The sequence below is a fragment of the Mesoplodon bidens genome (genome assembly GCF_964165515.1).
Source record: "Mesoplodon bidens genome assembly, chromosome: 7".
Classification (NCBI taxonomy): Eukaryota; Metazoa; Chordata; class Mammalia; order Artiodactyla; family Ziphiidae; genus Mesoplodon; species Mesoplodon bidens.
Window position 1 is genome coordinate 97,647,041 of NC_138164.1, and position 24,717 is coordinate 97,671,757.

General features: G+C 37.5%; 1 pseudogene across 1 annotated transcript; it reads left to right on the forward strand.

Moving 5' to 3' along the window:
* Positions 1–11,924: 11,924 nt before the first annotated feature.
* LOC308620717 (small ribosomal subunit protein uS15-like) lies at positions 11,925–12,373 on the forward strand (annotated as a pseudogene). The gene has a single exon. The product of its transcript is annotated as a small ribosomal subunit protein uS15-like (transcript).
* Positions 12,374–24,717: the final 12,344 nt, after the last annotated feature.

Consider the following 24,717-nt stretch of genomic DNA (forward strand, 5'->3'; position numbering starts at 1 on the left):
ATTATGTCATTTGCAAATAATCTTACTTCTCTTTCAGTTCCATGCTTTTATGTGTTACCTTAATTCCAATGGCTAATATCTCCTATATAGTGTCAAACAGGAGGAGAAGTAGTAGGCACCTCTGCCTAATTGCTGAGTTTAGTGGGGATGTCTCTATAGGTTTTCCAGTAGAGAAGTCTATGGATTTAGGATTGAGGTATTCCTATTTCACTGAATTAAGAAAGTATCCATAATTTTTTTATATTATTCAGTGTTTGTGGGAAATTAATGTTAAGTGTTTCGGAGAACTTTTCAATATTTATAGAAATATTCAGGTGATTTTTTCCCTCAGATCTATTAATGTGATGAATCATATTAATAGATTTTCTAATATTGAACATCTTGCATTCCTGAAATAAATCTTAGTGGGTCATTTGGTATAATTATCATAATATAGTATTGAATTCTGTTGCTACTATTTTATTTAGGATTTTTACATAAATATTTGTGAGTAAGGTTACTTGGCAGATTTTCTCCTATCTTTATAAGGCTTTACCATCAATGTTACAGTTGCTTCATACAAAGAGATTTAGAAAGTTATGTCATTTTCTATATTCCGTAAAGATGTATGTAGCCTTGGTATGGTATGGTATTTGAAGTTTCTGTAGAATTTCAACCCCGTGAAACCATCTGGGCTTCTTGCTTTGTGTGTGGTAGTTTTTGATGACATTTAATTTTTTTTTTTTATGAAAAGTGTTCTCCTTAAGCAAAACATTTTTTCAAAGACATTGAAATATGTACAAATTTCACATACTAAATCTTTCTTTCTCATAACAAAAGTCTAATGACACCTGTATATACAGAAGCCACAAATAGTGATGTAAATGCACTAATGACAATGAAACACATTCTGGAACGTGTTTAATTGTGAATATGAACTATGCCAGAAAGTACACTTAAAATGTAATGGAGAGGGCTCTGGCAGATGGCAGAAGAGTAAGATGCGGAGATCACCTTCCTCCCCACAGATACATCAGAAATTCATCTACACGTGGAACAACTCCTACAGAACACCTACTGAACGCTGACAGAAGACCTCAGACCCCCCAAAAGGCAAGAAATTTCCCACATACCTGGGTAGGACAAAAGAAAAAAGAATAAACAGAGACAAAAGGATAGGGACGGGACCTGCACCAGTGGGAGGGAGCCGTGAAGGAGGAAAGGTTTCCACACACTAGAAGCCCCTTCGTGGGCGGAGACTGCAGGTGGCGGAGGGGGAAAGCTTTGGAGTAGCGGAGGAGAGCACAGCAACAGGGGTGTGGAGGGCAAAGTGGAGAGATTCCGGCACAGAGGATCAGTGCCCTCAGGCACACACCAGCCCGAGAGGCTTGTCTGCTCGGCCGCCGGGGTGGGCGGGGCTGGGAGCTGAGGCTCGGGTATCGGGTCGGAGCGCAGGGAGAGGACTGGGGCTGGCGGCAGGAAGAGAGCCTGAAGGGGTTAGTGCACCACGGCTAGCCCGGAGGGAGTCCGGGGAAAAAGTCTGGAGCTGCCAAATAGGCAAGAGACTTTTTCTTCCCTTTTGATTCCTGGTGCGTGTGGAGAGGGCATTAAGAGAGCTGCTTAAAGAAGCACCAGAGACGGGCGCGAGCCGCGGCTAAAGGCACGGACCCCGGAGACGGGCATGGGACGCTAGGGCTGCTGCTGCCGCCGCCACAAGGCCTGTGTGCGAGCGCAGGTCACTGTCCACCCCGCCTTCCGGGGAGCCTGTGCACCCCGCCACTGCCAGGGTCCCGGGACCCAGGGACGGCTTTCCCGGGAAAGCGCACGGAGCGCCTCGGGCAGGTGCAACGTCACGCTGGCCTCTGCTGCCGCAGGCCCGCCCCACACTGCGTGCCCCTCCCTCCCCTCTGCCTGAGTGAGCCAGAGCCCCCGAATCAGCGGCTCCTTTAAACCCGTCCTGTCTGAGCGAAGAACGGACGCCCTCCGGCGACCTACGCACAGAGGCGGGGCCAGGTCCAAGGCTGAGACCCGGGAGCTGTGAGAGCAGAGAAGAGACAGGGAAATCTCTCTGTGCAGCCTCGGAGGCAGCAGATTAAAGCTCCACGGTCCACTTGATGTGCCCTGCGTCTGGGGAGTGCATGAATGGACAGCAAATCATCCCAAATTGAGGAGGTGGACTTTGAGGACAAGATTTAAGACTTTTCCCCCTTTTCCTCTTTTTACAACGAATTATCCCAAATTAAGGAGGTGGACTTTGAGAGCAAGATTTCAGACTTTTCCCCCTTTTCCTTTTTTTAAAACGAAGTATCCCAAATTGAGGAGGTGGACTTTGAAAGCAGGATTTTCGATTTTTCCCCCTGCTCTCTTTTTGTGAATGTGTATGTGTATGCTTCTTTGTGAGATTTTCTCTGTATAGCTTTGCTTCCACCATATGTCCCAGGGTTCTATCTGTCCGTTTTTTTTTTCAATAATTACTTTTTAATTTTAATAACACTACTATATTTTATACTTTATTCTATTTTATTTTACCTGCTCTTTCTTTTTTTCCTACCTTCCCTTCCTCCCTTGCTCCCTCCGCCCCTCCTTTCATTCTTTCTCTCTTTCTTTCCTTCCTCCCTGCCTCCCTCCCTTCGTCCTTTCACTCATTCTTTTTCTTTCCTTCACCCCTCCATCCCTCCTGTCTTTCTTTCTTTCTCTTTCTTTCCTTCCTCCCTCCCTCCCTTCTTCCATTCACTCTTTCTTTTTCTTTCCTTCCTCCCTCCCTCCCTCCTTTCTTTCTTCCTTCCTTCCTTCCTTCCTTCTCTTTCCTACTTCCTTTCTTTCTCTCTCTCTTTCTTTCTACTACTAATTCTTTCTTTCTACTTTTTCTCCCTTTTATTCTGAGCCGGGTAGATGAAAGGCTCTTGGTGCTGCAGCCAGGAGTCAGTGCTGTGCCTCTGAAGTGGGAGAGCCAAATTACGGACACAGGTCCACAAGAGACCTCCCAGCTCCACATAATATCAAGCGGCGAAAATCTCCCAGAGATCTCCATCTCAACACCAGCACACAGCTTCAGTCAACGACCAGCAAGCTACAGTGCTGGTCACGCTATGCCAAGCAACTAGCAAGGCAGGAACACAACCCCACCCATTAGCAGAGAGGATGCCTAAAAACATAAAGGCCACAGGAACCTAAAAACACACCACCAGACGTGGACCTGTCCACCAGAAAGACAAGATCGAGCCTCAACCACCAGAACACAGGCACTAGTCCCCCTCACCAGGAAGCTTACACAACCTACTGAAACAACCTTAGCCACTGGGGACAAACACCAAAAACAACGGGAACTACAAATGTGCAGCCTGCAAACAAGGAGACCCCAAACACAGTAAGATAAGCAAAATGAGAAGACAGAAAAACACACAGCAGGTGAAGGAGCAAGATAAAAACCTACCAGACCTAACAAATGAAGAGGTAATAGGGAGTCTACCTGAAAAAGAATTCAGAATACTGATAGTAAAGATGATCCAAGATTCTATTTCCAAGATCCAAAATCTTGGAAATAGAATAGACAAAATGCAAGAAACAGTTAACAAGGACCTAGAAGAACTAAAGATGAATCAAGCATCGATTAAAAACACAATAAATGAAATGAAAAATACTCTAGATGGGATCAATAGCAGAATAACTGAGGCAGAAGAACGGATAAGTGAGGTGGAAGATAAAATAGTGGAAATAACTGATGCAGAGCAAAATAAAGAAAAAAGAATGAAAAGAACAGAGGACGGTCTCAGAGACCTCTGGGACAACATTAAACGCACCAACATTCGAATTATATGGGTTCCAGAAGAAGAAGAGAAACAGAAAGGGACTGAGAAAATATTTGAAGAGATTATAGTTGAAAACTTCCCTAATATGGGAAAGGAAATAGTTAATCAAGTCCAGGAGGCACAGAGAGTCCCATACAGAATAAATCCAAGGAGAAATACACCAAGACACATATTAATCAAGCTGTCAAAAATTAAACACAAAGAAATCATATTAAAAGCAGCAAGGGAAAAAAAAAAACAAATAACACACAAGAGAATCCCCATCAGGTTAACAGCTGATCTCTCAGCAGAAACTCTACAAGCCAGAAGGGAGTGGCAGGACATAATTAAAGTGATAAAGGAGAGAAACCTGCAACCAAGATTACTCTACCCAGCAAGGATCTCATTCAGATTTGATGGAGAAATTAAAACCTTTACAGACAAGCAAAAGCTGAGAGAGTTCAGCACCACCAAACCAGCTTTACAACAAATGCTAAAGGAACTTCTCAAGGCAAGAAACACAACAGAAGGAATATACTGACAATAACAAACCCAAAGCAATTAAGGAAATGGGAATAGGAACATACATACCAATAATTACCTTAAATGTAAATGGACTAAATGCTCCCACCAAAAGGCACAGATTGGCTGAATGGATACAAAAACAAGACCCATATATATGCTGTCTACAAGAGACCCACTTCAGACCTAGAGACACATACAGATTGAAACTAAGGGGATGGAAAAAGATATTCCGTGTAAATGGAAATCAAAAGAAAGCTGGAGTAGCAATTCCTATATCAGGCAAAATAGACTTTAAAATAAAGACTACTAGAAGAGACAAAGAAGGACACTACATAATGATCAAGGGATCGATCCAAGAAGAAGATATAACAATTGTAAATATTTATGCACCCAACATAGGAGCACCTCAATACATAAGGCAAATACTAACAGCCATAAAAGGGGAAATCGACAGTAACACAATCATAGTAGGGGACTTTAACACCCCACTTTCACCAATGGACAGATCATCCAAAATAAAAATAAACAAGGAAACACAAGCTTTAAATGATACATTAAACAAGATGGACTTAATTGATATTTATAGGACATTCCATCCAAAAACAACAGAATACACATTTTTCTCAACTGCTCATGGAACATTCTCCAGGATAGATCATATCTTGGGTCACAAATCAAGCCTTGGTAAATTTAAGAAAATTGAAATTGTATCAAGTATCTTTTCCGACCACAATGCTATGAGACTAGACATCAATTAATGGAAAAGATCTGTAAAAAATACAAACACATGGAGGCTAAACAATACAATACTCAATAACGAAGTCATCACTGAAGAAATCAAGAGGAAATCAAAAAATACCTAGAAACAAATAACAATGGAGACACGACGACCCAAAACCTATGGGATGCAGCAAAAGCAGTTCTAAGGGGGAAGTTTATAGCAATACAATCCCACCTTAAGAAACAGGAAACATCTCGAGTAAACAATCTGACCCTGCACCTAAAGCAATTAGAGAAAGAAGAAAAAAACCCCAAAGTTAGCAGAAGGAAAGAAATCATAAAGATCAGATCAGAAAGAAATGAAGGAAACGATAGCAAAGATCAATAAAACTAAAAGCTGGTTCTTTGAGAAGATAAACAAAATTGACAAACCATTAGCCAGACTCATCAAGAAAAAAAGGGAGAAGACTCAAATCAATAGAATTAGAAATGAAAAAGGAGAAGTAACAACTGACACTGCAGAAAAACAAAAGATCATGAGAGACTACTACAAGCAAATCTATGCAAATAAAATTGACAACCTGGAAGAAATGGAAAAATTCTTAGAAATGCACAACCTGCCAAGATTGAATCAGGAAGAAATAGAAAATATGAATAGACCAATCACACGCACTGAAATTGAAACTGTGATTAAAAATCTTCCAACAAACAAAAGCCCAGGACCAGGTGGCTTCACAGGCGAATTCTATCAAACATTTAGAGAAGACCTAACACCCATCCTTCTCAAACTCTTCCAAACAATTTCAGAGGAAGGAACACTCCCAAACTCATTCTACGAGGCCACCATCACCTTGATACCAAAACCAGGCAAGGATGTCACAAAGAAAGAAAACTACAGGCCAATGTCACTGATGAACATAGATGCAAAAATCCTCAACAAAATACTAGCAAACAGAATCCAACAGCACATTAAAAGGATCATACATTATGATCAAGTGGGGTTATTACAGGAATGCAAGGATTCTTCAATATATGCAAATCAATCAATGTGATACACCATATTAACAAATTGAAGGAGAAAAACCATATGATCATCTCAATAGATGCAGAGAAAGCTTTCGACAAAATTCAACACCCATTTATGATAAAAACCCTGCAGAAAGTAGGCATACAGGGATCTTTCCTCAACATAATAAAGGCCATATATGACAAACCCACAGCCAACATTGTCCTCAATGGTGAAAAACTGAAACCATTTCCACTAAGATCAGGAACAAGACAAGGCTGCCCACTCTCACCACTCTTATTCAACCTAGTTTTGGAAGTTTTAGCCACAGCAATCAGAGAAGAAAAGGAAATAAAAGGAATCCAAATTGGAAAAGAAGAAGTAATGCTGTCACTGTTTGCAGATGACATGATACTATACATAGAGAATCCTAAACATGCTACCAGAAAACTAATAGAGCTAATCAATGAATTTGGTAAAGTAGCAGGATACAAAATTAATGCACAGAAATCTCTGGCATTCCTGTACACTAATGATGAAAAATCTGAAAATGAAATCAAGAAAACACTCCCATTTACCATCGCAACAAAAAGAATAAAATATCTAGGAATAAACCTACCTAAGGAGACAAAAGACCTGTATGCAGAAAATTATAATACACTGATGAAACAAATTAAAGATGATACAAATAGATGGAGAGATATACCATGCTCCTGGATTGGAAGAATCAATATTGTGAAAATGACTCTACTACCCAAAGCAATCTACAGATTCAATGCAATCCCTATCAAACGACCACTGGCATTTTTCACAGAACTAGAACAAAAAATTTCAAAATTTGTTTGGAAAGACAGAAGACCCTGAATAGCAAAGCAATATTTAGAACGAAAAACGGAGCTGGAGGAATCAGGCTCCCTGACTTCAGACTATACTACAAAGCTACAGTAATCAAGACAGTATGGTACTGGCACAAAAACAGAAAGATAGATCAATGGAACAGGATAGAAAGTCCAGAGATAAACCCACGCACATATGGCCAACTTATCTTTGATAAAGGAGGTAGGAATGTACAGTGGAGAAAGGACAGCCTCTTCAATAAGTGGTGCTGGGAAAACTGGACAGGGATATGTAAAAGTTTGAGATTAGATCATTCCCTAACACCATCCACAAAAATAAGCTCAAAATGGATTAAAGACCTAAATGTAAGGCCAGAAACTATCAAACTCTTAGAGGAAAACATAGGCAGAACACTCTATGACATAAATCACAGCAAGATCCTTTTGGACCCACCTCCTAGAGAAATGGAAATAAAAACAAAGATAAACAAATGGGACCTAATGAAACTTCAAAGCTTTTGCACAGCAAAGGAAACCATAAACAAGACCAAAAGACAACCCTCAGAATGGGAGAAAATATTTGCAAATGAAGCAACTGACAAAGGATTAATCTCCAAAATTTATAAACAGCCCATGCAGCTCAATAGCAAAAAAACAAACAATCCAATCCAAAAATGGGCAGAAGACTTAAATAGGCATTTCTCCAAAGAAGATATACAGACTGCCAACAAACACATGAAAGAATGCTCAACATCATTAATCATTAGAGAAATGCAAATCAAAACTACAATGAGATATCATCTCACACCAGTCAGAATGGCCATCATCAAGAAATCTCCAAACAATAAATACTGGAGAGGTTGTGGAGAAGAGGTAACACTCTTGCACTGCTGGTGGGAATGTGAATTGGTACAGCCACCATGGAGAACAGTATGGAGGTTCCTTAAAAAACTAAAAGTAGAACTACCATATGACCCAGCAATCCCACTACTAGGCATATACCCTGAGAAAACCGTAATTCAAAAAGAGACATGTACCAAAATGTTCATTGCAGCTCTATTCACAATAGCCCGGAGATGGAAACAACCTAAGTGTCCATCATTGGATGAATGGATAAAGAAGACGTGGCACATATATACAATGGAATATTCCTCAGCCATAAAAAGAAACGAAACTGAGCTATTTGTAATGAAGTGGATAGACCTAGAGTCTGTCATACAGAGTGAAGTAAGTCAGAAAGAGAAAGACAAATACCGTATGCTAACACATATATATGGAATTAAAAAAAAATGTCATGAAGAACCTAGGGGTAAAACGGGAATAAAGACACAGACCTACTTGAGAATGGACTTGAGGATATGGGGAGGGGGAAGGGTAAGCTGTGACAAAGCGAAAGAGAGGCATGGACATATATACACTACCAAACGTAAGGTAGATAGATAGTGGGAAGCAGCCGCAGAGCACAGGGAGATCAGCTCGGTTCTTTGTGACCGCCTGGAGGGGTGGGATGTGGAGGGTGGGAGGGAGGGAGATGCATGAGCGAAGGGATGTGGGAACAGATGTATATGTATGACTGATTCACTTTGTTATAAAGCAGAAACTAATAAAAAAAAAAGGTAATGGAATCCACAGAACGAAGTATAATCCCAAAGGCTAACAGTAAAATATCAGGGTCATGCAGCCCACATGTTGGCAAAAACAAATTGGTACTCCAGCTTTTTCTCCTCTTTAAGAGGTATGAACATTCAAATGTGATATTTCTAAACACCCATGAAGGCCGTACAAGAATATTTTGATACACTGAAAATAAAATTGTGCAATTACTTGATATGGCATTTTTCAAATCTTTTGTTAGACTTGTAGCACACCTCTTCCAGTGTTTTCCATCTTGAAAATTACTGCCTGATGGGTACTCTAAGTATATTCTCTCAGTGAATCCTAAATGTGAGAAGAGAAGAAGGAAAAGAGAGGTGTACTTATTGTCAGAATACAGAGATGGGCTGTGTGGAGGAGAGAATGGAGAGAGCAGTGCAATTATGATTTCCGCAAGGATCTGTAGGGATAACCTTACAATACTGCAAGATCCTATCAACCTGAATGATACAAGTAACTGATTTTCCTTTTTTGGAGGGGAGGAAGAGGGATTGGATTCAGTTGCTTGTGTTACAGTGTTAAGTTTTAAAAATATAAAATTGACAGTATAATGATATAACACTCTCACTGGAATAGGGGTGATTACCTGGCAAATAGAATGATTTTACTGCCTTTTCAGAAGCTAATACATAAGAAAAGCCAATCTCTTTCTCTTTCTCTCTTTCTTAAAACTCATATAGCATATGATCATACACGCATATATTCTATTTATACTCTATATGTTCTCTATGTATGTGTCTGTGTTTATATAGATAAATATTTGTGTGTGTGTGTTCTGTAGGTATATATTATTCACACACAAAGAAAAAAAGGATAAAGGGTAAAAACCATTATTACTTGCTTTGAGGGTATTTATAATCTGTTAGGGGTAAGAGTCATTTTAATATCTTATAATGATATGAGACAGAATAAAATATAAGTTAAATAGAGTTACAAACATTGTACTATGGAAATACTAGTGAAAGGAGTGATTACTTTTGATATATGGAGTGAGCAGAGAAACAAAGAAAACACAAACAGTTCAATTAAAATAGTTACCTCTGAGCTGAACCTGAAACAAAAGGGTTTCAATATATAATGGTAACGATGGTGGTGGTGGCTTGCATATGTATGTGTACGTGTTGTTGAGGGGTGTGGTTGTGTTCCAGGCTGACAAACATAGAGTTACACAAATACATCACTTACTTACATGCTGTCAACTTAGCTATCCTTTCAGCATCGAATAAAACCTTCTGTCAGACACTTCAAGGTCTTTGGCTGAAACTACAGCCACTGGTGTTGTGATGTGGCTGTGTTGTGGAACTTTTTCTTCCAGCCAAAATGACTAGTACCTGTGGTGCTGAGTTACTTTTCCTTCCACTTGGACATGTAGGAGCAGATCACTTTCAGAAGGCGTCTCTGTTAACCAGGCTGCAATGAGGAAATTTATTAAGGGGATGGTCTCGGCATTTTTTCCTTTAAGATTCTTACCCAAAGCAAGGAACAAAATGCGGCAATCACTATTCAAGACAGTGTCGAAATCAATCAGACATCAAAACAGGCTATTGGAGTTCATGGGTTCTTTAATATGAACAGCTACTATCTTCCCTTTAGCTTAATTAAGGGGTTGCATATCCTTACAATTAAAGATAATTGCAGAGTGTAAAAACTGCATTGTGATTATAGAAACACTGAATGAAGCTTGGTGACTACAAGACAAAGACCTCATCAACTGAACACCTTAGAAGTGTGTAGACTTTAAAATACAATTCCTCCTCTCTACAGCTTTTTCTTTTTATAGAACCCCCTTCTTTCTTTATTCCCAACAGAAATACATTGTTCAAAGTCTTGACTGATTGGAAACTAAGCTGTGGTTTTTCCTTAATTTTTTTTTTAAGTTCATAAGTATCAATGGTGCTTCTTTAAATCATTTAGAAGTTGAGTTTGTTCTAAAATCAGGTTTCACTGCATTATTGTTTTGTGGTTCCTTTGGAAACCCTGTCAAAAATATCTTGCTAAATCTCATCTTGTTAAATAACGTCAGTATCTTTCACTTAAAATTATTTACATAGACAGAAGAAGCCAGCTTTAGATGCTATGAAATGTGAAGCACAGGTATTTTTGCCTGATCAGGCACATAGCTTCAATTTAGGGGCACTGCAATAGCCAAAGCAAGGTGATTATTATTATTATTATTATTTTTTGCATACTGAATAAGCACTCTAGCTTGATAAACATCATGTTGGATTTTTCTCTCTGAGACTTTATATAAAGATTTGTAGAACTAACTTACTTGGATAAAAGAATGAGAAGGAGGGTAAAATAAATTGTAAAGAAGCCAGTTTAATTTCTCTTTAAATTGACAAAGAGACCAATTTCTATCATAAGTTTATATGAGCTTCTCTAAAGAAAAGGTACATGTATTGCAATGCCACAAACCACGAGTGTGTTCTCTTTCTTGAATGAAATATGACTATTCAATAAAACAACAAATTGGCAAAGAGCTAAATCTTTAAGCTGCTTCAGCTACATGTCATCACTTACTTACAAGACCTGATCAGCTTTATTTATCAAAGAAGCATCCAGCAGTGTCCCTCAAACTAAGCACATGAAGTCAACAAAGCGACAGGACTCAAAAAGTGGTGAACGAATAACTGTAAATAAAAATCTCCAAGGAGAGTTCATTTGGAAAAAAATATCAATTGGTAAATAAATAAACATCTGGGTAATCTTCTAAAAAATTGTCAATTCCCAAAAATGAATAAGGTCATCTTCGCGTCCTATCCAATGTGTTGGTCAGTGGTAACACTTCAAACTGTCAAAGTGAGTTCATGGAAATGCATATAAATTAGACACTGATTTGGGCTTAATATATTCATTTTCTAAATAATATGCAAATTTGTGTAAACCTAGATTTTTAAAATAAGATTTAAAGGCTGTAAGCTCTGCAATCTCACAGTTTACATGTTAATGTGGTAATTCAATTCAACAAACATTTATTGAACTCCTAGCAAAGTACTGTGCTGGGTATTATGGGAGCATTACCATACCATTTAGGGAACATACAACTAGGAGATGAGTTAGGAAGAATAAAGTGTAATTTTGCCCCTGATATAAAACCTATATTAGCAGTTAATGCAAAATGAGATAACATATGGGACAACTAACACTTGTAAGGTGTCTTTTTCTTTATATGATACCGTCCTCTAATGTGGACTTTCCTGTAACATCGCCATTGAACCTTTGGTGGATAAGAGTTGGAAATAATATCTTGCTTTCTTTCTTACTTTAAGTGAGAAAATTTTCTCTACTCTTGATAAGCTATACATTTATCCATTTTTGAATCAATTCTTCTTTATGTAAAATTCTATGTGTTTCATATTTTAGGTTGTGGTTTTAACAATTGATTTGAACCACACTGCCACCATCGTAGGTCTCATGCATGCTCCAGGGAAGAGCCTGTCCCAGTTGGCTCTGCCCTACCGCCGCAGCATCCCCATCTGGCTGAAGCTGACATCTGATGACGTAAAGGAGCAGATCTACAAACTGGCCAAAAAGGGCCTGACGCCCTTGCAAATCGGTGTGATCCTGAGAGACTCACATGGTGTTGCACAAGTACGTTTTGTGACAGGCAACAAAAGCTTGAGAATTCTTAAGTCCAAGTGACTTGCTCCTGATCTTCCTGAGGAACTCTATCATTTAATGAAGAAACCTGTTGCTGTACAAAAGCATCTTGAGAGAAACAGAAAGGATAAAGATGCTAAATTCTGTCTGATTCTGCTTTAGAGAGTTATTCACCGGTTGGCTCGATATTACAACACCAAACGAGTCCTCCCTTCCCACTGGAAATACAAGTCATCCATAGCCTCTGCCCTGGTTGCATAAATTTGTCTGTTTACTCAAGCAATATAATCATTGTTTAACTAGAAAAAAAAGTTGAGTTGATGAATTGTTCACTGCTTTCATTGAATTTGCCTTAGTAAACACTGACTTCAACTGACAATATTTGGAGTCAACATACAATTCATTTTCATAGAATGATCATATAAAATACATTGAAAATAATGAAAAATGGTGGAAAGGATAAAGCTATTAGAAAACAAAAAGCAGACAAAAACACTGCAACCACTCATTGAACACAATGGGAATTTTCTGATGACTTAATCCATCCACTTAAGGTGGTTTATCCACAGAAATTTCAAACATAGCACAATGCTTTTTCCTATTAATGAAGTGTATAGACCAGCCGCATGTATCCTATTTCAATGAGTTACTATTTTTACGTTGTCAGATGTATAATGCAAGTATAGCAGAGTGATAGGAAACCTGGGAATTCACACCTTTTGACCTTCTGTCTTTGTGAAGCATTTATTTACAGTCCTTTTATATATGGTAGTTTCTTTAATTCTCAGATCCATCTTGCATAGCAAATATAATTATTATACTATTTGTTCAAAGGAGACAATGGAAACTCAAAAAGATTAATGATTTGGCCTAATTCACAAAGGTACTGAAGGGCAGTATTTGAATGACAAGCCACATTTTTAGGATCTCAGAAAACAACGTCTTTCCACTCTACCTGTCTGCCTTGATTAAGATCAGGAGATATAATAGACAACTGTGAATCTCTCATTTTAAGTAACCAAGGGGAATTTTCTTCATTTTCTTATTCCCTTACTTTTATAATTGTACTTTAAAATTCAGGAATAAGGTTATCTTTTAGTCATACAATATTAAGAATCAAAATAAGACCTTTAAAAAATTATTGTTATGCATTCTGATATGAATATAGATGTGATTCTATGGAGGCTAAGCTTCTCACACATAAGTTTAGGACATATCCATCATTGATCAGTAAGAATTTATTGTGTTATTTTCGTATGATCCAGACTGCTCTGGGTGCCACAGGAGATAGAAAAATAACATATTCAATTCAGAAAATAAGAAAAATAACATACTTAATTCAGAAAATATATATTGAGCATCTATTTTATTCTATGCATTACCCAAGAGAAAGAGCAGAGGTTTAGGAAGCAAGAAGAATTTCACCAGAAGAATATATAGATGAAAAAGACCTAAAACTATTATTTGAATTTTTTAAATCTGACTATGGAAACACAGCTGACACATATGAAGCAATTCAAGGAATTGAATTTGATGTGAGGTCTAAAAATAATGACAATCCTAGGGTTTAATAAGCTATGTTCATTAAAATTCAGAAAGAATATAAGTAACACAACTATTTAAGACATTTAATCAACCTTAATTTGAAGGTAGAAAACTGGTTGATATTCATATTCATGAATTTATAAGTGTGGTTTTTAAAAGCATCATAAAATCTGTATATCAAGTCCACTAGATGAATTTAGGTAATTGCAGTAGACAAAATCCAATTAAGTCACTTCTTAGAGGAAAAGTAAATATAATATATTATCTCCAATATTTTCCAACTATATCATATGGTTTATTTCATAGAGTTTAAGAGAGTAAAACGTATGCCTATCTAATCACAGACCCACCAACCTGTCATGGCACATAGTTTGCTATGTGTCCCAGGAAGTGGTGATGAATTTACTCCAATGACATTTGTTCAGCCTGCTCACACAAACTACAATATTTGCATCTAGCTTGGCTGGGGTATTAAGGTGGGAAAGGGAGCAGCAGGAAGGCAAAACTATGGTCATGAAACAAAATAAAAATGACTGTCAAAAGAGGAACAATGCTTATGGACTCATTAAGCTGGCATTATTTTCTCTCTGCTAAGTAACCACATTAACATTCTAGTAGCACATATTTCTCATTTTAATCTGTATTTAAATAAAGATGATTTTTCTTTGCAGAGTCAAAATCAGCATCAACTTTTTTTGAGATATCACAGCTTCTCTCCATTAAGTATTAAACAGTAAAAAGAAACTTAAAATTAATGAACTATCTTGAGTATATTCAAAGGTGTAAACTGCGTGGGTGGCAAATCTGAGAACGTTGATATAGCGAGACTAGTATCGTATACTCTATCCCCCACTCAAGTACATAACAAACTATGATTCATGACATCGAAATCCACTTCTTTCAAATTTGCATATGCTTTAGTTCCTTTTAACCTCTACCCATTCACTCTGTTGATGTTTGTCATCATTAAATATATATTTACATCAACTTTTACTGTGGCCACATAAAAGTACTCTTCCCTAGTGCTAGAAAAAGTAAAGAGAATTAATGAGTGTCACCGTTCAGATATAAAACCAATTAACATTGATATACGTATGTCTTATTCAATAGGAGGTAAAATTTTCATATTTAAATTCTAAAATTTTGGGGTGACACGTCTAATCCTGTCAACAGTTTTTTTGTTTGTTTGTTTTTTTCTTCTCTCCATAATGTGCCTAGGATAAAAACCAGAAACATGTATCTGTAGCAGAAAGATTATTGCTGAGAGATTTCCTGGGCAGCTCTCAAAAAGGAGAAGTTTAAGAAAAAAATCTGTATGACCCTCAACTTGTAAGTGTTCAGCTTTTAAAAAGTGGCTGGATTTGTAGTTTGTGCCTATACCTAGAACAGACAGCTGACGCAAGGCATTATTTTTCCCTTAAGATGAATGATATAAATGGCCTTTAATGTATGATTTCCACTTATAAAAGAACCTTGGAGTAATTGTGAGGGATCGGCCATTTGATAGTATTGTAACAATATGCTTCATGGAATAATAAATTTATTGTGGCTTTAGCATCATTCAGATCCAAATATCAACCCAGCTCTGCCATTTAATAGCTATGTGATTTTAATGCTTTTGAGGCTCAATGTTCTCATCTTAGAAAAGGGAATAACAAAAACTACCTATTTGATTTTTGTGATAATTAAGCAAGATAAGTGAGAACCATCACATTCTCCCATTCAAGGGGCCACCATTTATATAATATATAAATAAGTAGTGCCTCTTGGCATTGTGAAATATGGTAGGCTTGAGTAACATGTGAAAAGCCCTTGCCTCACAGTTACAAGTAGATGCTCAATATTTGTATTATTCAATACCACTGCAATAAAAAAAACAGTGTGAACTTGACATCCTTTGCATATCAAAAACACTTGTTTACTGAGCACAGCCACTTATATCTTATGCCTGTTTTGGATTTCACATGCCTAGGACAATGTCTGGCTCATAGAACTAGCTCAATATGAATATGCTGAATAGATGAAGATAGCATTAATCTTGTATGATTGGTAGATCAGGAGGCCTTTGAAAAGCTTTATCCTTCAGTAAGAATTCCCAAAGAGTTTATGAATAAGAACAGGTGTGACCTGGGGCACAGCTCTTTTGTTCCCTAAAGTGAAATAAGCTTTTGAGAATTTTTATTATGAGGATATATGTGTTAATGGTATACACGTAGCCTTCTCAAACTTAAAGTAATGCTATGTGTGGGTGTGTGTTCTGAATTTAAAAAGAGCGTGGACATGGGCCAAATAAATACATGATGCTGGCATTAAAGCATAGACAGATTTAAAGAATTGTAGGAAAACATTAAAAAGGGGAAATGAAATTAAATTTAGAAGTTAATAACTTACTTTTTTTTTTCTGTTTTGGGGAATTTATACCAATGATATTTTCTGGAATTGTCTACAAGGTGCACTGTGCTCCCTTTAAGCAGCCCGCTCTGAAGATGGTGTTCTTCACTAGAGGTCTAATTTTTGCATGAATCGTGACGCTTAAACTCACTTCTTTGTTTCCATCAACTTTTTAAATATGAAGAAGAGATTGGCTTTTACAGCTTCATCACTCGCACCATCAGAAGCCTTTGAGCATGATGAGGAAACTGAGTTTCAGAGAAATAATACAGCTTCTTCCAATGTTACATAGTAGGAGGGGTAGCTGGTACTACTGCACAGGTTTCTTCCTCATCTAGATTTGCCCCCTGACTTAACCCTACTCTGAGTGGTGAGTTAAACCCAAGATAAGGAGCTACTTGTCTTCAGTAGGTATATTCATCCTGAATACCTAAATTTATTTTATTCGACCAATGTACATTTAATACATCAACAATATCAAAATGGCATCAAAGTAAACTGGGAAATTGTCTTTCACCGAGTTCTGTCTCTGAGTCTACCACAATCCATGTCCAAAACAAAAATTGTAACTAGCACCATCTGCTTTAGAGTATGTTTCCGAGTCACAGTATTCTAACTCCTTCATGAAATTTTAGCATTTGTCAAGTTACCAGTGAATTCACTAGCCCGACAGAGAGAGAATAACATGCCCTATATGTTCACTCTGTCCAAGTTGTACTAGTCAGTTTCACTCACAGAAACTCAGAGTCAGAAGGGACCTAAAAACTAAAGGTCATGGATTCCAGCCCTAACAGGTTGTGGGATCCTAAAGAGTTGAGTCCCAATTCAAGCTTTACCAACCTTGAGCATTTAAACTTGTGCTCAAGGTAAATCTTTGTTAAGTCTCAGTTTCTTCCTCTATGAAATTAAGACAATAGTAGTTCTCAACTCATAGTAATATTGAAAGGATTAATAACTCATAAGGTTACGTAAAGGAGCTGGCCCTTTCTTACACTTCAGATTCAGTTTAAATGTCAGCTCCTCTGAAAGTTCTTCCCTAATTACCTTATTTAAATTGGTCTTTCTGCTGTTCTTTTTAACCCATCATCCTACTTATCTTCTTTATAACATAATATGTGATAAATGATCTGTTCATCTGCTCATTAGTTTAGCCTCTGTCTCCCCCACAAATCCGTAAGCTTTATGAAGCCTGGGTCTGTCTGTATTCTCAAAACCAAACGGGATAATGCTTCACATAAAACAAATATTAGGGATTTCTCTGGTGGCGCAGTGGTTAGGATTCCACACTCTCAATTCAGGGGGCCCAGGTTAGATCCCTGGTTGGGGAACTAGATCTCACACGCATGCCGCAACTAAGAGTTCATGTGTCGCAACTGAGAGTTTGCATGCCGCAACTAAGGAGCCCGCCTGCCACAACTAAGACCCGGCGCAACCAAATAAATAAATAAATATTTTAAAAAATATATTAACAAATGAATAGTGTGCAGTAATCAATTGATATATGTTTATAATCATTAGCATATAGAAATCTGCACATTTCATGTAAATGTTATGCTTTTCAATTATGGCAGTTGTCTATTTCAAACAACTTGAGATTTAATTTTTACATGTTTAAAAGACATAAAAAGCTAGACAAAAATACTGTCAGACTAAGAATTGGCAATCCCACTACCGGGCATATAACCTGAGAAAAACATAATTCAAAAAGAGTCACGTACCAAAATGTTCACTGCAGCTCTATTTACAGTAGCCAGGACGTGGAAGCAACCTAAGTGTCCATCAACAGATGAATGGATAAAGAAGATGTGGCACATATACACAATGGAATGTTACTCAGCCATAAAAAGAAATGAAATTGAGTTATTTGTAGTGAGGTGGATGGACCTAGAGTCTCTCATACAGAGTGAAGTAAGCCAGAAAGAGAGGAAAAAAATACCATATGCTAACACACACATATGGAATCTAAAAAACAAAAAAATGGTCATGAAGAACCTAGGGGCAAGATGAGAATAAAGACGCAGACCTGCTAGAGAATGGACTTGAGGATACACGAAGGGGAAAGGGTAAGCTGGGACAAAATGAGAGAGTGGCATGGACATATATACACTACCAAACGTAAAGTAGATAGCTAGTGGGAAGCAGCCGCATAGCACAGGGAGATCAGCTCGGTGCTTTGTGACCGCCTGGAGGGGTGGGATAGGGAGGGTGGGAGGGAGGGAGATGCAAGAGGGAAGAGATATGGGGACATATGTATATGTATAACTGATTCACCTTGTTATAAAGCAGAAACTGACACACCATTGTAAAGCAATTATACTCCAATAAAGATGTTAACAAAAAAAAAAAAAAAAGAAAGAAAAGTTGATTAGGCAAAAAGGACCACACTACTAAAAACTGTATATAACCCTTCTCTTTAGTGCTTAAAATCTATCCAAAATGCACCTACTAAGGGCTCATCCACCACTGCTGGTTGACTTCTAAGTGACAGTAAATTTATGATCTTATGATGCAGTCCTATCCATTTTTAGACTGCTCAGATTATTAGAAAATCTTGCTCTATGTCGAACAGAAATCAGTATCCTGGAAGCAAACATTCATTGTGACCACTTCAATCCCCCAAAAGGTACAGCACATTTCTAATTTCATATTAGCCCCTTATAAAAATAAAGACACCTTTCAAATACTCGTTGACTTTTCTCTTCTCCAGGTTAATTAAATCCACTTCAGTCAAGTTTAATCACATATCCATATTTGTATTCATCTTTGTAGGACACGTTTAGCAGATATGGTCACATATCCAGAATCATAACTTGGTGAAGATATTAAAGGAAAACATTTTATTTATATAATTATTTATGGGCCCACAAAGCACTTTCACATTCCTAAACTAATAAGATAGCATCTTGGTTTCATGTTCCTTTATGCATTGGTTTATGGAACCTCATCTAGAAACAGTTCTGGGCTAAGTATAATAAATTTTCTATATTTTTGTAGTGAGAAAGGTATACAATTATTTTCCCCATGCTAATAGGGTAAACTGCCTTTAGGTTTTTCCAAATCCGTGAGTGGCTAGTTTCTTGTTTACTTCTAACATTCACTCATTTATCTCAGAGAAGCCCACACATGGATAAGACACTTAGACCTTTGTGGTAGGCAGAATAATGTACCCCCTCCCTAAAATGGCCACGTCCTAATTTGTTACATTACATAGCAAAAGTTTTTTGTTTTTTTTTTTTTTTTGCACTTATGATTTAAGTTAAAACTTTGAGATGAGGGGATTATTTTGTATTGTCAGGTAGGCCCAATCTAAGCAAAGGAGTCCTTAAAAGTGGAAGAGACGGGCAGAAGAATGAATTGTAGGGATTCAGAAGTGAGAAGGAATTGACCTGCCATCACTGGCTTTGAAGATAGAGCAGGCCATGAGCCCAGGTACGTGAATGGCCTCAAGAAGTTGAGAATGACCCTCAGCTGACAGCCAGCAAGTAAACAGGGATCTCAGCCCTACAACTGCAAGGAACTACATTTTAATTAGCAAAGAAATGGATTCTTCCCTAGAGCCTTCAGAAAGAAATGCAGTCCTCCTGACACCTAAAATTTAGCCCAGTGAGACCTGTGGCCAGACGTCTGTCATACAGAATTGTAAGATATTAAGTTGGCTGTTTCAAGCCACGAAGTTTGTATTAACTTGCTACATCAGCAATGGAAAACTAATACAATCTGGCTCTTTGTAAACTAGTATCGATGCTCTGAGGGGGATATAATTCAATAAGTTTTAGGTTCAGCAAGAACTGTAGTTTTGGAATCCTCCAACCAGTGCTACTCCATACAAACATACTAAAGCCTACCCTTTCATGCTTCTGTAGACAATTGGCACAACTTCTCGTTGGGTACAACAAATGCAAAGTTTGGGAATACTCTTAATGATCAGTGACTTTGCAGCTGAGTTTGTTTATTGCAAAGTAATTTTATTTTTAGTTTAGGGGAAAAATGTAGATATATGTAATTCAACACTTAAGAACAGTAAATTAACCTCTTCTGTTTCTCTGTCTCTCTCATTTCTATCTTCTCCTCTTTCTCCTTCCTTTTCTCCTCACACTCAACACCACACTATATATGTATTCATATTTTTAGAGTAGGGATTATAAATACCATTTTAATGAAAATGTAATGCATTGTTTAATGAGAATATATTTGTCCCCCAGAAAATGACTGGCTTTTCTCCTCAGCTGTCCTAACGTTGAATAAGCTATTCCTTGAACCACACCTGTTATCTTTGGAGTTGTCTGATCATTGTTTACAACTCCTTTGAAGATACTTGCAACAGAGGAAGAATAAAGTTGGTATTGGTTACAAGAGCCCTAAACTTGGTATTGCCTTAGGATAGTTCCTGGCAGTTCATTCATTCTCTTGTCAAGATTATTTGAAATATGTTTCTGGTACAGAAAGTAATTCATCAGCAAAAGTATACCCCAATGCCAGAATCCCCTTTCCAGCTTGTTTTCTCTCTGTGCTTTTAAAAGATGCCTCCAGTTTGTTAATAATTTTATACTCTTCTTCGGAAAGTTGGCCATCACTCATAACTTTCATGGCATAGAGAGAGAAAATATCCAAGAGAAAAAGCCATATACATTTTGCAAATCAAAGCAAAGGCAGTGAGAGCTTGTATTTGATGGAATGGTTGAAGTGAACTCTACAAATCTGAAATATCATGCATCTTCTATCAGTATTAAGAAAACATTGTAACATCCAATTAATTAAACAAATGTTTATTGAGTACTGACTTATTTCTATGCACTGAGCCAAGGATATGGCAATCAACAAGAAAAAAATGGTGTTGCCCTTTTGGAGATTACGATCTGGCATTCTTCTCAAAAATAAAGTATTGTTGGGTATAAGCATGTAGCAGTCATTAATATTGTTCACTCAGTATTTCTAGTTTTTCTTCCAGGCATATGGTAGGATTGCACATTCCCACCCCTTTGAAGTTTATTGTGGTCATGTATATTGCTTTGTCCATTAACACATGAGGAGAAGTCACACATGTCATTTTTGGGGGGAGGATTTAATAGTCAGTGTGCAATATTCATGTTCCTATTTGTCTGCCTCAGCAAACATGGAAGCATAAAGATGAAACCTTCCACAGCTGGCAGTCCTAAATAAGAATGACATAGAACAGAGCTGATTTCCAATGTATAATAAAAAAGTATATATGTATATATATATATATATATATATATATATATATATATTTAATATATGCCTTTGTTATTTGAAGCCACTGATACGTAGGAGTTGCTTTTACTAAACTAGTCTATTTAACTCATGAAAAAAATTGATACCTAAAAGAAAACCACTATCATATCAAGACCTAAAGGCTTAATGGATAAAAATAGTGAGAAAATTGTTAAAGGAGACAAAAAAAGATGGTAACTTCTCTTATGTAACAGCAAAGCATTTGGTGAAGATGTCACCTCTTGTAAGTTGGCAATTATTCCATAGAACTAATGAACTTGGATCTTTAGGGAAAAATTAGAACATATAATGTTAATTCATTGTGTTGTCTATGTTTAGCAAATCACTAAGAAAAAAAAAAGATGAGCTCAGAACATAATCTGCCTGCTTATAAGTAATTAAAGAGAATAAAGACAGTCCACAAATTCAAGGACTTGCAGTATAAAATATAAAGCAAGAAAAACAAGAGGACCTTCAGGGCATAGTTAATTAGAACTCAGGCTGTAGTAACGATTCAATCAAAAGTATGACCAGCACACTCATTGTTAAAAGCCCTGAAGGGATTAAGGTGCCTTAGAGTAAGGATTCAGCTGCCTAGTAATTCATTTCAATTAGACACATTGGTTATGAAATTAGAGACAAGGGGTGTTGTTTCCCCACTGAAACCTAATAAGTTCTAGGTACCCATAATTCAGCCTAGAGAGAGAAAGAAGTAATTGGAGAAGAAAACCAAAGAAATGTAGCAAAAGCTAAGAGATACACCCTAAAAAGTACCACTAGAGTAGCTACCAGCACACAGAGTCTACCAGATAAGTAAGGAGCCAACTAAGTTTTTGAGACAAAGACTTACACATGAAATTTTAAAAAGACCCTTGGGCAGAAAGTGGGCTGAAAAAGCTGCTCATCTCTCCTAGGAGAGCATATTTTCCAAGGAACATTTCAGATGCAACCAAGAATCATGGTGAAAAAAGAATAATATCCGTAAAGGACAATCCAAAAGAATATAAATTAGAATTCATGAACAGAGGAACACCTCCAATAGAGCAGAATTATACCTAATCAAACAACATATCCAATCCTCCAGAAGTGTTTATTCCCATCAGTGTTTGATTACTACCTCTAAGCTGTGAAAGGGGCACATAATTTGCCCTTTGATTCATAGATCTCCAGGGCTATAGCCACACTGATGAAGACTATAGGGCCTCTTTTAGGGTCTGAGACTCTGAGCTGGACACAGCAACTGGATGCCTGTTATGGGGGAATGAATGTGTTCTACACAGAAATACAAGTCTGTATTAGTCAGGGTTCTCCAGAGAAGCAGAACCAATAGGATATGTGTTTGTTTATTATCCTCTTGGACCATATACATTTCATCCCTCTCCAATCTTGGTACTCTGCCTGAGGATTGCACTGCCTGTTAGAAGTTGGACTAATGCCTTTGAATATCATTGGATATCATCTTTTACCCATTCAAACATGATCTCTTTTAAACGAAGAACTTGTTCTGTCAGGAATATTCCAGTCCAAAGACAGACTATAGGCAGAATTTCTTCTTGCTCAGAAGAGGTTGGCCTTTGTTCCATTAAGGCTTTCAACTGGTTGAATGAAGCCCACCCACATTATGCAAAATAATCTGTTTTACTCAAAGTTTACTCATTTAAATGTTACTCTCAACCAAAAATTACCTTCACAGAAACATCCAGAATAATGTTTGACCAAATATCTAGATATTGTGGCTCAGTCAAGTTGACACATAAAATTAACTATCACAGAGTTATTTGAGTATTTGGTGACCAGAGGGAGGAGCTGTCAACAATATTTAGCTTTTTTTTTTCCCCCTACTGTGTACCATCTTCATATCTTCTTCTCAGACTCGGCTTTTCCTGCCATCCTCTTTCACTCATAAGTACCCTTGTCACTACCTTGGGCCCACCCAATTTCATTTTCCCACACTTAAGCGCCCATGAAGTTTCATGACACTCATGAAATTAGGAGTGAAATGCGACCAGATATATTACTTGTCACTGCTGACTGGAGTTTTAACAAGCCAGAACAAGATTTCTGTGCTTTGTTCCTTAGTCTTGGTAATCATAAATGGTCCAGGGAGGATTTGCTACCTCACCTTAGATCCTGGAGAGAAGACAGTGATGAGCAGAGCCCTTGGCTAACAAGCAATTATTACATGGTATACAAGAGAACGAACCCTTGTTGTTTGTAAACAATTGAGATGGTTGGGTTATTTGTTCCACAGCATTATCTAGCCTTTCTTGCAGTAGAATGAAAATATAACAAGAGAAACATTATCTTAGGAAGAGATGTTAGATGAACTATTTAGAGTATAGAGTTTGGGTTTGGACAAACTGATGGTGAATTTTGAGACAATCCCTTTTAAGCTATGCGACTCAGGTCAACATTACTCAGTTTCTCTGATCATTGGTTTTTATTGCCTGTAAATCAGAGATAATTATGCATTTCTTGAACTTTTAATATATGGCAGGTATTATTCTAGGCACTGGGGAAATAAAGATGGATAAAATGGATTCTGAAACAAAAATTACATGTCTACTGTCAAAAAGAATGTAACATAAGTGAATTCTTAGTCCACCACCTCAAACACTGTAGATAGTCAACACATTTTCCTGATTTCTTTTGAGTTCTGATTTTAATGCAGAAAGATCTTAACCTTCACTGTTAACAGTGCTGATACCACCTGCTAACAGGTGGCTTTAAAAATAAAGTGAAAGTCTAAGTTGTTTTTCCTTTAATCAACATAAATGCCAAGAACCAGTCAGACTGGAGTTTCACTAGAATGCACGTTTGCTTTGGCATTCGGTAAAAATGCCAAATTCATCACAAGTCCCCAGGGGGAAGAGATTACCTTCCAGCAGGCAGTGAGGCTTACTGGGGAGAATGCCTTCTTTCCTTTCTCCCTATGACCTTCATGTTCTACATTATGTTCTCTCCTCTTAGTTTGTCCTGAGTAAACATGACCCAGATGAGGACATAAATACATAATTAACAAAAGGAAAAAAAATAGACAATAAATATATGAAAAATATTAATGCTTATTAATGATGAAGAAAAATCAAAGTAATAATAAAAGAGCATCATCATAAGCTATAGACTAAATGTTTGTGTCCCCTCAAATTCATATGTTGAAACCTAATCCCCAGTATGATGGTATTTAGAGGTGGGTCCTGGGGAGGTGCTTAAGTCATGAGGGTGGAGCCCTCATAATGGGATCAGCACCCTTATTAGAGACCCCAGAGATTCCTTTCACCTTCTGCCATGTGAAGACACAGAGAGAAGTAAGCTGTCTCTAGACCACGAAGGGGGTCTCACCAGACACCAAATCTGCTGGTCCCTTGATCTTGGACTTCCAGACTCCAGAACTATGAGAAATAAGTGTTTGTTGTTTAAGCCACCCAGTCTATGGTAC